The sequence below is a fragment of the Nerophis ophidion genome, linkage group LG04 (genome assembly GCF_033978795.1).
Source record: "Nerophis ophidion isolate RoL-2023_Sa linkage group LG04, RoL_Noph_v1.0, whole genome shotgun sequence".
NCBI classification, from domain to species: domain Eukaryota; kingdom Metazoa; phylum Chordata; class Actinopteri; order Syngnathiformes; family Syngnathidae; genus Nerophis; species Nerophis ophidion.
In genome coordinates, this window is record NC_084614.1 from 8,510,118 (window position 1) to 8,523,275 (window position 13,158).

Genomic DNA, 13,158 nt, shown 5'->3' on the forward strand with positions numbered 1-13,158 from the left:
TTAGCACTTATAATAACAATATGAATCATATTTGGTTAATTTCAGGTCACGACATGTAAATGGCGTATTGTTGGTACTTTCTAAAATAGTTTGTCTGCGTTAGCACTCATGATAACAATATCTTTTAAATTTGGTCTATTTCAGGTCACGGCATGTAAATGGGGTATTGTTGGCACTTTCTAAAATAGTCTGTATGAGTTAGCACTTAAAATAACAATATAATTCATATCAGGTCACGACATATAAATGGAGTATTGTTTGCACTTTCTAAAATAGTCAGTCTGAGTTAGCATTTATAATAACAATGTATTTTACATTTAGTTAATTTCGGGTCACGACATGTAAATGGAGTATTGTTGACTTTTTTCTAGAATAGTCTGTATGAGTTAGCACTTATAATAAGAATGTATTTTATATTTAGTTAATTTCGGGTCACAACATGTAAATGGAGTATTGTTGGCTTTTTTCTAAAATATTCTGTCTGAGTTAGCACTTGTAATAACAATGTATTTTATAATTAGTTAATTTCGGGTCACGACATGTAAATGGAGTATTGTGGGCTTTTTTCTAGAATAGTCTGTCTGAGTTAGCACTTATAATAACAATGTATTTTATATTTAGTTAATTTCAGGTCACGACATGTAAATGGAGTATTGTTGACTTTTCTAGAATAGTCTGTCTGAGTTAACACTTATAATAACAATGTATTTTATATTTAGTTAATTTCGGGTCACGACATGTAAATGGAGTATTGTTGACTTTTTTCTAGAATAGTCTGTCTGAGTTAGCACTTATAATAACAATATGAATCATATTTGGTTAATTTCAGGTCACGACATGTAAATGGAGTATTGTTGGTACTTTCTAAAATAGTTTGTCTGTGTTAGCACTCATAATAACAATATCTTTTAAATTTGGTTAATTTCAGGTCACCGCATGTAAATGGAGTATTGTTGGTACTTTCTAAAATAGTTTGTCTGTGTTAGCACTCATAATAACAATATCTTTTAAATTTGGTTAATTTCAGGTCACCGCATGTAAATGGAGTGTTGTTGGCACTTTCTGGATGTTTTTAGATCATTTTATTGGCGCAATAGAGGACCCTCCATCTGTTGCCTCAATTCATCCAGGGAAGAAGAAGACTACCCTGGCTGCTGGCCACCTTCTCGCCTCCTCGTCACGCTTGGCCATTTTTACCGCACTCCTTGCGCGAGTGCACAAAACCTCTCCGAAGAGTTCTCCCGCTAAAAATAATCCCAAAAACCTACACATTGAATTACCTGAAAGAGCGTCCTCCAAAGTCTTCCGTCCTCGCAGAATCCCCATGAAGAGAACGCTTAAAGTCCACGGCTAATGGTCCTCTTTCACTTTCGTTTTGTGTCCACGACAAAGCTCCTGCAGGAGTCCGCTCCTCCGTGGAGTGAATGGAAGACTTCTAATTAGGACGAATGTCAGCGAAAGGCCTTTAATGCCGCCCACAAACAACCATCAACCTTTTGAAGGCTGCCAGTGAGCGTGTGAGCATGTGCGACGTCGCCCGGGAAGCCTTACCTTCCCATTCTTCTTCCTCCATTTACCCGCTCGCTGGGATCTCTGCCGACCTGTTTTTTGTTTTTTCCTGACCCCTTTCATCTCCAAATTGTAGCACATCCTATTAATTTAGCTCCTTTTGTTCGCCGTCCGCCGCGGCGCGTGTTTGTTTACGTTTCCTGGCCTTCTTTTCCATGCACTTTGCCGTGGAGACCAGACACAGCGCCGTCACGGAGGATGTTTGAAAGCAGCAGCATAAATGGGAAGACAAGTTGCCGCCGTGCTGAAGCTATCATCATAAATATCTTGCACTGTTTGCGAGTAAATAGAGAAAATAGTGTCCATTTTAAGGGAAATCGTGCGCACGTGATTGGTGACGTCGAGGAGGAACCACGGATCCCTTCTCAAACAACACCAATGCTAATCAATAAGGGTTTAAAAATTTTTTATTAATCGTGATTATTATTTGTAACTTTTGTTACTTAATTAAAAAAAATCAAAAATTGATTAAAATATATATATATATATTTTTTTTCAATTTGTTTATTTGTCCAACCACTCAGACGAATCAACCTTTTTTGAGCAAAGGCACATTTTTTGCGTTGAAAAAATGCAAAGGCACACCACCAGCATACCAATATCTTGGTACCGGTACCGCTACCAAAATGTATTTCGATACTTTCCTAAATAAAGGGGACCACAAATTTTTTTTATCCATCCATCCATCCATCTTCTTCCGCTTATCCAAGGTCGGGTCGCGGGGGCAGCAGCCTAAGCAGGGAAGCCCAGACTTCCCTCTCCCCAGCCACTCCGTCTAGCTCTTCCCGGGGGATCCTGAGGCGTTCCCAGGCCAGCCGGGAGACATAGTCTTCCCAACGTGTCCTGGGTCTTCCCCGTGGCCTCCTACCGGTTGGACGTGCCCTAAACACCTCCCTCGGGAGGCGTTCGGGTGGCATCCTGACCAGATGCCCGAACCACCTCATCTGGCTCCTCTCGATGTGGAGGAGCAGCGGCTTTACTTTGAGTTCCTCCCGGATGGCAGAGCTTCTCACCCTATCTCTAAGGGAGAGACCTGGAAACTCATTTCGGCCGCTTGTACCCGTGATCTTATCCTTTCGGTCATGACCCAAAGCTCATGACCATAGGTGATGATGGGAACGTAGATCGACGGGTAAATTGAGAGCTTTGCCTTTCGGCTCAGCTCCTTCTTCACCACAACGGATCGGTACAACGTCCGCATTACTGAAGACGCCGCACCGATCCGCCTGTCGATCTCATGATCTACTCTTCCCCCACTCGTGAACAAGACTCCTAGGTACTTGAACTCCTCCACTTGGGGCAGGGTCTCCTCCCCAACCCGGAGATGGCACTCCACCCTTTTCCGGGAGAGATTTTTTTTATTATTGTCTTTATTTTAACAAACAATCTTTGGGTACATGAAACATATGTTTATTATTGTTATCTAGTCCTTAAATAAAATAGTGAACATACTAGACAACTTGTCTTTTAGTGATAAGTAAACAAACAAAGACACTCAGGCACTCAGGGCTAAGTCATGTTGCAATTTGCAACACCAACAAAGCAAGTATGCTTGGTAAACAAACGCTCAAACATAAAGTAAGGCTTGATTCTTTCAAAAATGTGCTAGCCAGATGCTAATATACATTGGATTTGCCATAGACAGGCTACTATTAGCGATTTGAATGCAGTGGGGCAAAAAAGTATTTAGTCAGCCAGCGATTGTGCAAGTTCTCCTACTTAAAATGATGAGAGGTCTGTAATTTTCATCATAGGTACACTTCAAATGTGAGAGACAGAATGGGAAAAAAAAAATCCAGGAATTCACATTGTAGGAATTTTAAAGAATTTATGTATAAATTATGGTGGAAAATAAGTATTTGGTCAACCATTCAAAGCTCTCACTGATGGAAGGAGGTTTTGGCTCAAAATCTCGCAATACATGGCCCCATTCATTCTTTCCTTAACACGGATCTATCGTCCTGTCCCCTTAGCAGAAAAACAGCCCCAAAGCATGATGTTTCCACCCTCATGCTTCACAGTAGGTGTGGTGTTCTTGGGATGCAACTCAGTATTCTTCTTCCTCCAAACACGGCGAGTTGAGTTTATACCAAAATGGATACATGGATGATACAGCAGATGATTGGGAGAATGTCATGTGGTCAGATGAAACCAAAATAGAACTTTTTGGTATAAACTCAACTGGTCGTGTTTGGAGGAAGAAGAATACTGAGTTGCATCCCAAGAACACCAAACCTACTGTGAAGCATGGGGGTGGAAACATCATGCTTTGGGGCTGTTTTTCTGCTAAGGGGACAGGACGATTGATCCGTGTTAAGGAAAGAATGAATGGGGCCATGTATCGTGAGATTGTGAGCCAAAACCTCCTTCCATCAGTGAGAGCTTTGAATGGTTGACCAAATACTTATTTTCCACCATAATTTACAAATGAATTCTTTAAAATTCCTACAATGTGAATTCCTGGATTGTTTTTCTCACATTCTGTCTCTCACAGTTGAAGTGTACCTATGATGAAAATTACAGACCTCTGTCATCATTTTAAGTGGGAGAACTTGCCCAATCAGTGGCTGACTAAATACTTTTTTGCCCCACTGTACTTCCAAATTTGGTAGTGAAAACCACAACTGACGTGAATTGTTACAATCAGACAGCCGGTGTGTAATAGGCACAATACTTACAGTGTCAACACTTTGTAGGGCGCCACATAAGACATTCCTGGGCAAAAAAATCGATTTCCTAGTTGAGACGACGTACCATAGATAGCCTGTACAGTGCTGCCATCTAATGTATCGGAAGTGCAACTGCATCGGAAACGTACTCACACACAAAAATACGGAACATTGGTACCATTGGGTACTGGTACCAGTTCAAATGTGAACGGTACCCTTTCTTACACGCCATGATGTAAACGACACACTAACATACATTAGCTGTGTGTGCTGTTGGAGAATGAAAGTGATTTAGCAAAGTTTAGCTACTAACTTTAGTTATCGGTCGTAACAAAAACTGGACTTTGCTTCTGTTTGATGTCTTCAGTGTGCACACACTGGGGCTGCAGCCGTCGATTGTTTTAGTCATCGAGTAATCTATCAAGTGGTTTGTTTGTTTGATTAATTGAGTAATTGGATAAATCACAATTTATAGCAGGGGTCACCGACCTTTTTGAAAGCAAGAGCTACTTCCTGGGTACTGATTAATGCGAAGGGCTACCAGTTTGATACACACGTAGATAAATTGCCAGAAATGGCCAATTTGTGAAGTGAAGTGAATTATATTTATATAGCGCTTTTCTCTAGTGACTCAAAGCGCTTTACATAGTGAAACCCAATATCTAAGTTACATTTAAACCAGTGTGGGTGGCACTGGGAGCAGGTGGGTAAAGTGTCTTGCCCAAGGACACAACGGCAGTGACTAGGATGGCGGAAGCGGGAATTGAACCTGCAACCCTCAAGTTGCTGGCACGGCTGCTCTACCAACCGAGCTATGCTCAATTTACCTTTAACTCTGTTATTATTAATTATTAATGATATTTATCTTCGTGGAAACACTGATCATCTTAATGTTTTCTCGCAGTAAATATCTATAGAAACAAATAAATATTTGTATAAATATATTTTGACTCTTTAAAATTCAAAATTTTAACCGAAAAAAAGAAGCGAAAAACTAGCTAATTCGAATCGTTTTGAAAATATTGAAAAAATAATTTATGGAACATCATTTGTCATTTTTCCTGATTGAGATTAATTTTAAAATTTTGATTACATATTTTAAATTGGTTACCAGGCGGTATAGCTCGGTTGGTAGAGTGGCCGTGCCAGCAACTTGAGGGTTGCAGGTTCGATTCCCGCTTGTGCCATCCTAGTTACTGCTGTTGTTTCCTTGGGCAAGACACTTTACCCACCTGCTCCCAGTGCCACCCACACTGGTTTAAATGTAACTTAGATATTGGGTTTCACTATGTAAAGCGCTTTGAGTCACTTGAGAAAAGCGCTATATAAATATAATTCACTTCACTTCACTTAAAATCCAATCTGCACTTTGTGAGAATATGTAACAAATTGGACAAATTTTTTGTTTGAATTTTAATCATAATAAGTTTGAAGAAATATTTCACAAATATTCTTCGTCGAAAAAACAGAAGCTAAAATGAATAATTAAATTAAAATGTATTTATTATTCTTTACAATAAAAAAAGAAAATCTACTTGAACATTGATTTAAATTGTCAGGAAAGAAGAGGAAGGAATTTAAAAGGTAAAAAGGAATATATGTGTTTAAAAATCCTAAAATCATTTTAAGGTTGCATTTTTTCTCTAAAATTGTCTTTTTGAAAGTTATAAGACGCAAAGTAAAAAAAAAAAAATCAAATTATTTAAACAAGTGAAGACCAAGTCTTTAAAATATTTTCTTGGATTTTCAAATTCTATTTGAGTTTTGTCTCTCTTAGAATGAAAAATGTCGACCAAAGCGAGACCAGCTTGCTAGTAAATAAATAAAATAAAAAAAAAATTGAGGCAGCTCACTGGTAAGTGCTGCTATTTGAGCTATTTTTAGAACAGGCCAGCGGGTGACTCATCTGGTCCTTACGGGCGACCTGGTGCCCGCGTTGGTGACCCCTGCTTTATAGCCTCGCTGTATTTTAGAAAAAAATTGTTAAAACAATCTTTTTTCTGCTTGCCATTAACTTCATTCTTGTTCTTCTTTTGGGGATAAATGCACATCATCAAAACTGAAAAAGCAATAACGTCTGGATTCCAACCTTTTTCTTTGTTGGACTCATTGAACAGTTAATCGAAGCAACAGAATACAAATGGAAGCTTTTTTCCCCGAGTCAATTTAATTGTGTGATTGTTGCAGACGGCGGGGGATGACAAGTTCCTCGGGCCGGCAAACAATTTTTATTCAATGCAAAACTGCAGAAAATGTAGACCAGTGTTCCCCAAACTACGGCCTGTGGGCTAGATACAGTAACCTCCTCCCCAGTACACCTGAATAGTCCTTACAGGGAAGGCTGAGGAGTGTGATTTTACGATAGTTGGAACACACCCTCTGGCTCCCCTTCTTAAAGAGTGGAACCACCACCCCAGTCTGCCAATCCAGAGGTACCACCCCCAAAGATGTTGCAGAGTCTTGTCAATCAAGACAGCCCTACAACATCCAGAGTCTTAAAGAACGCCAGGCGGGTCTCTTGCAACCCAGGAGCTTTTTAACTCGGCAACCTCAGCCCCAGAAATAAGAGAGCCCACCACAGATTCCCCATGCACGGCTTCCTCATAGGAAGACCTGTTGGTGGGATTGAGGAGGTCTTCGAAATATTCCCCCGACTGATCCACAACATCCGCAGTCGAGTTCAACAGGACACCGTCCTCCCCATACGCAGTGTTGACAGTGCACTGCTTCAGTCAATCAATCAGCACTAAATCACGAGTGTCTCAAAGGGTTGCACAAGCCACAACCGCATCCTCGGTTCAGAGCCCACGAAAGGGCAAGGAAAAACTCACAACCCAGTGGGACGTCAATGGGAATGACTATGAGAAACCTTGGATAGGGCCGCAGATGTGGGTGACCTTCCCCTGTCGAGGGGAGACCGGATGCAGTGGACGTCGAGTGGGTCTAACATGATGTTGTGAAAGTCCAGTCCATAGTGGATCTAAGATAATTGTGAGAGTCCAGTCCATATTGGATCTAACATGATATTGTGAAAGTCCAGTCCATATTGGATCTAACATAATAGTGAGTGTCCAGTCCATAGTGGATCTAACATAAAAGTGAGAGTCCAGTCCATAGTGGATCTAACATAATAGTGACAGTCCAGTCCATAGTGGATCTAACATAATAGTGTGAGCGTCCAGTCCATAGTGGATCTAACATAATAGTGAGAGAGTCCAGTCCATAGTTGATCTAACATAATAGTGTGAGAGTCCAGTCCATAGTGGATCTAACATAATAGTGAGAGAGTCCAGTCCATAGTGGATCTAACATAATAGTGAGAGAGTCCAGTCCATAGTTGGTCTAACATAATTGTGTGAGAGTCCAGTCCATAGTGGATCCAGCATAATAGTGAGAGAGTCCAGTCCATAGTTGATCTAACATAGTAGTGTAACAGTCCAGTCCATAGTGGATCTAACATAATTGTGTGAGAGTCTCAGTCCATAGTGGATCTAACATAATAGTGAGAGTCCAGTCCGTAGTGGATCTACCATAATAGTGAGAGTCCAGTCCTTAGTGGATCTAACATAATAGTGAGAGTCCAGTCCATAGTTGATCTAACATAATAGTGTGAGAGTCCAGTCCATAGTGGATCTAACATAATAGTGAGAGAGTCCAGTCCATAGTTGATCTCACATTATAGTGTGAGAGTCCAGTCCATAGTGGATCTAACATAATAGTGTGAGAGTCCAGTCCATAGTGGATCTAACATAATTGTGTGAGAATCCAGTCCATAGTGGATCTAACGTAATAGTGAGAGTCCAGTCCGTAGTGGATCTAACATAATAGTGAGATTCCAGTCCATAGTGGATCTAACATAATAGTGAGAGTCCAGCCCATAGTGGATCTAACATAATAGTGAGAGTCCAGTCCGTAGTGGATCTACCATAATAGTGAGAGTCCAGTCCTTAGTGGATCTAACATAATAGTGAGAGTCCAGTCCATAGTTGATCTAACATAATAGTGTGAGAGTCCAGTCCATAGTGGATCTAACATAATAGTGAGAGAGTCCAGTCCATAGTTGATCTCACATTATAGTGTGAGAGTCCAGTCCTTAGTTGATCTAACATAGTAGTGTAAGAGTCCAGTCCATAGTGGATCTAACATAATTGTGTGAGAGTCCAGTCCATAGTGGATCTAACCTAATAGTGAGAGTCCAGTCCATAGTGGATCTAACATAATAGTGAGAGTCCAGTCAATAGTGGATCTAACATAATAGTGAGAGTCCAGTCCATGGTGGGGCCAGCAGGAGACCATTCCAAGTGGAGACGGGTCAGCAGCGCAGAGATGTCCCCAACCGATGCACAGGCGAGCGGTCCACCCCCGGGTCCCGACTCTGGACAACCAGCACCTCATCCATGGCCACCGAACCTGTGCCCCCCGCCCCTCCTCAAGGGAGAGGGGGGCATAGGATAAAAGAAAAGAAACGGCAGATCAAGTGGTCCAAAACAGGGGGTGTATATAAAGGCTAGAGTATACAAATTAGTTTTAAGATGGGACTTAAATGCTTCCCCTTCCTGAGGCGGCGGACGGTGGTCCAGAATCGCTTCGCTTCGCTTTCCGTGGCTTCCGCGAACTCTTACCATGTCCCGATTTTTTGCCTCGGAGGCCAGCTGAAGCCGCACACCGCTTGGCCTGTCTGTACCTGTCCACTGCCTCCGGAGTCCTATGAGCCAAAAGAACCCGATAGGACTCTTACTTCAGCTTGACGGCATCCCTCACCAGAGGGTTGTAGGATTACCGCCACCACAGGCACCAACCACCTCGCGGCCACAGCTCCGATTGGCCGCCTCGACAATAGAGGTACGGAACATGGTCCACTCGGACTCAATGCCCAGCACCTCCCTGGTGACATGTTCAAAGTTCTTCTAGAGGTGGGATTTGAAACTCTCTCTGACAGAAGAGAGGCGATGTTGATGGTTCATTGGTATTTGGGAAGGCTGAAGAAAACACAAAAGGTTGACGAGAGGGGGTGAAATAACCTGGAACTTCCGCCGTTATTTTATTTATTTTTCCTTTTGTACCGTCGCCCTTTCGCCGCGCTCGTTTTGAGCTTGAAGTCCTTGCGAAGCTTCTGTGGATGGAGAACAATTCATTGTGCAGCGAGCGCAGCTGGAAGTGTCCCTAAGCTATTATTAGAGGAGGTTAAGTATGCTTTCAGCACAAGGTCCGCTTCATTTTCAGTTCCAGCAACGTGCTTCTTTTCATCGTCATTGTTCAAAAACCTCAGGGACATTGTAGTATACTTTCTTGTCTGTTCAACACACTGGGGTTGTACCCATACCAATGTCTTGTTACCGGTAACGGTACCAAAATGTATTTCGATACTTTTCTAAATAACGGAGACCACAAAAAAATGTCATTATTGCTTTAATTGAACCAAAAAATGTTAGGGTACATGAAACATATGTTTATTATTGTTATTTAGTCCTTAAATGAAGTAGTTAACATACTAGACAACTTGTCTTTTAGTAGTAAGTAAACAAACAAAGACTCCTAGTTAGTCTGCAGTAACAAACTGCGTAATTTATCTACCTATTATTTTTTTAACATTATGAGGGACAAACTGTAAAAATGGATTATTAATCCACTTGTTCATTTACTGTTAATATCCGCTTATTTTCTATTTTAACATGTTCTATCTACACTTCTGTTCAAATGTAATAATCACTTATTCTTCTCTTCTTTGATACTTTTACATTACTTTTGGATGATACCACACATTTATCCGATACCAAATAGTTACAGGATCATACAATAAAATATAATACCAAATCAACCAATAATAATATGGTTAAGAAATACTGATGTAAAGGGTAGGTGTCACGCCGTTTTCTGTTTTAACATATTCTATGTACACTTCTGTTCAAATGTAATAATCACTTATTCTTCTCTTCTTTGATACTTTTACATTAGTTTTGGATGATACCACACATTTAGGTATCAATCCGATACCAAATAGTTACAGGATCATACAATAAAATATAATACCAAATAAACCAATAATAATATGGTTAAGAAATACTGATGTAAAGGGTAGGTGTCACGCCGTTTTCTGTTTTAACATATTCTATGTACACGTCTGTTCAAATGTAATAATCACTTATTCTTCTCTTCTTTGATACTTTTACATTAGTTTTGGATGATACCACACATTTAGGTATCAATCCGATACCAAATAGTTACAGGATCATACAATAAAATATAATACCAAATAAACCAATAATAATATGGTTAAGAAATACTGATGTAAAGGGTAGGTGTCACGCCGTTTTCTGTTTTAACATATTCTATGTACACTTCTGTTCAAATGTAATAATCACTTATTATTCTCTTCTTTGATACTTTTACATTAGTTTTGGATGATACCACACATTTAGGTATCAATCCGATACCAAATAGTTACAGGATCATACAATAAAATATAATACCAAATAAACCAATAATAATATGGTTAAGAAATACTGATGTAAAGGGTAGGTGTCACGCCGTTTTCTGTTTTAACATATTCTATGTACAGTTCTGTTCAAATGTAATAATCACTTATTCTTCTCTTCTATACTTTACATTAGATGTGCATGATACCACACATTTAGGTATCGATCCGATACCAAGTAGTTACATGATCATACATTGGTCATATTCAAAGTCCTCATGTGTCCGGGGACATATTTACTGACTTTATAAACATATTATGAATTTTTTGAAAAGGCGATAAAAATATCGATGTAATCATAGTAGTAGATACGCTTTTGTACTTGGTATCATTACAGTGGATGTCAGGTGTAGATCCACCCATGGCGTTTGTTTACATTGTGACGGCAGTGAGCTATTGCAGTGGTTCTCAACCTTTTTTCAGTAGCGTACCCCCTGTGAACATTTTTTTAATGCAAGTACCCCCTAATCAGAGCAAATAACTTTTGGTTGAAAAAAAGAGGTAAAATACAGCACTATGTCATCAGTTTCTGATTTATTAAATTGTTTAACGGAGCAAAAAAAGATATAAAAATAACAAAAAATTGGTTGAAGAATAAACAAGTGATTCAATCATAAATAAAGATTTCTACACATAGAAGTAATCATCAACTTAAAGAGCCCTCTTTGGGGATTGTAATAGAGATCCATCTGGATTCATCAACTTCATTCAAAACATTTCTTCACAGAAAAATAATATTTTATACATAAACAATATTTTTGGAACATGTCCACAAAAAATCTAGCAGTCAACACTGAATTGTTGCATTTATTTTCATAGTTTATAGATAGATAGATAGTACTTTATTTATTCCTTCAGGAAAATTAAAAATATGATATAACTTACATTCATATTTTGTAGAAGTATTATTAAATAAATATATTTATCAAGGATTTTTGAATTGTTGCTATTTTTAGAATCCATCCATCCATCCATCCATCTTCTTCCGCTTATCTGAGGTCGGGTCGCGGGGGCAACAGCCTAAGCAGGGAAACCCAGACTTCCCTTTCCCCAGCCACTTCGTCTAGCTCTTCCCGGGGGATCCCGAGGCGTTCCCAGGCCAGCCGAGAGACATAGTCTTCCCAACGTGTCCTGGATCTTCCCCATGGCCTCCTACCGGTTGGACGTGCCCTAAACACCTCCCTAGGGAGGCGTTCGGGTGGCATCCTGACCAGATGCCCGAACCACCTCATCTGGCTCCTCTCGATGTGGAGGAGCAGCGGCTTTACTTTGAGTTCCTCCCGGATGGCAGAGCTTCTCACCCTATCTCTAAGGGAGAGACCTGGAAACTCATTTCGGCCGCTTGTACCCGTGATCTTATCCTTTCGGTCATGACCCAAAGCTCATGACCATAGGTGAGGATGGGAACGTAGATCGACCGGTAAATTGAGAGCTTTGCCTTCCGGCTCAGCTCCTTCTTCACCACAACGGATCGGTACAACGTCCGCATTACTGAAGACGCCGCACCGATCCGCCTGTCGATCTCACCATCCACTCTTCCCCCACTCGTGAACAAGACTCCTAGGTACTTGAACTCCTCCACTTGGGGCAGGGTCTCCTCCCCAACCCGGAGATGGCACTCCACCCTTTTCCGGGCGAGAACCATGGACTCGGACTTGGAGGTGCTGATTCTCATTCCGGTCGCTTCACACTCGGCTGCAAACCGATCCAGTGAGAGCTGAAGATCCCGGTCAGATGAAGCCATCAGGACCACATCATCTGCAAAAAGCAGAGACCTTATCCTGCGGTCACCAAACCGGAACCCCTCAACGCCTTGGCTGCGCCTAGAAATTCTGTCCATAAAAGTTATGAACAGAATCTGTGACAAAGGACAGCCTTGGCGGAGTCCAACCTTCACTGGAAATGTGTTCCACTTACTGCCGGCAATGCGGACCAAGCTCTGGCACTGATCATACAGGGAGCGGACCGCCACAATAAGACAGTCCGATATCCCATACTCTCTGAGCACTCCCCACAGGACTTCCCGAGGGACACGGTCGAATGCCTTCTCCAAGTCCACAAAGCACATGTAGACTGGTTGGGCAAACTCTCATGCACCCTCAAGAAAGAACCCTGCCGAGAGTATAGAGCTGGTCCACAGTTCCACGACCAGGACGAAAACCACACTGTTCCTCCTGAATCCGAGGTTGGATTATCCGGCGTAGGCTCCTCTCCAGTACACCTGAATAAACCTTACCGAGAAGGCTGAGGAGTGTGATCCCACGATAGTTGGAACACACCCTCCGGTCCCCCTTCTTAAAGAGACCGCTCCGATCAGCCTATTTCTAGAATATTTTAAAAAATCTCTAGTACCCCTTGGCATACCTTCAAGTACCCCCAGGGGTACGCGTACCCCCATTTGAGAACCACTGAGCTATTGTATCCTCCTACTGTGTGTAGTGAAGC

At 41.2% G+C, this 13,158-nt stretch overlaps 1 protein-coding gene across 1 annotated transcript in view; it reads left to right on the plus strand.

Annotated features, from left to right (window-relative positions):
- Window positions 1–13,158, plus strand: part of nudcd1 (NudC domain containing 1) — a 57,636-nt gene that overhangs the window by 36,070 nt on the left and 8,408 nt on the right.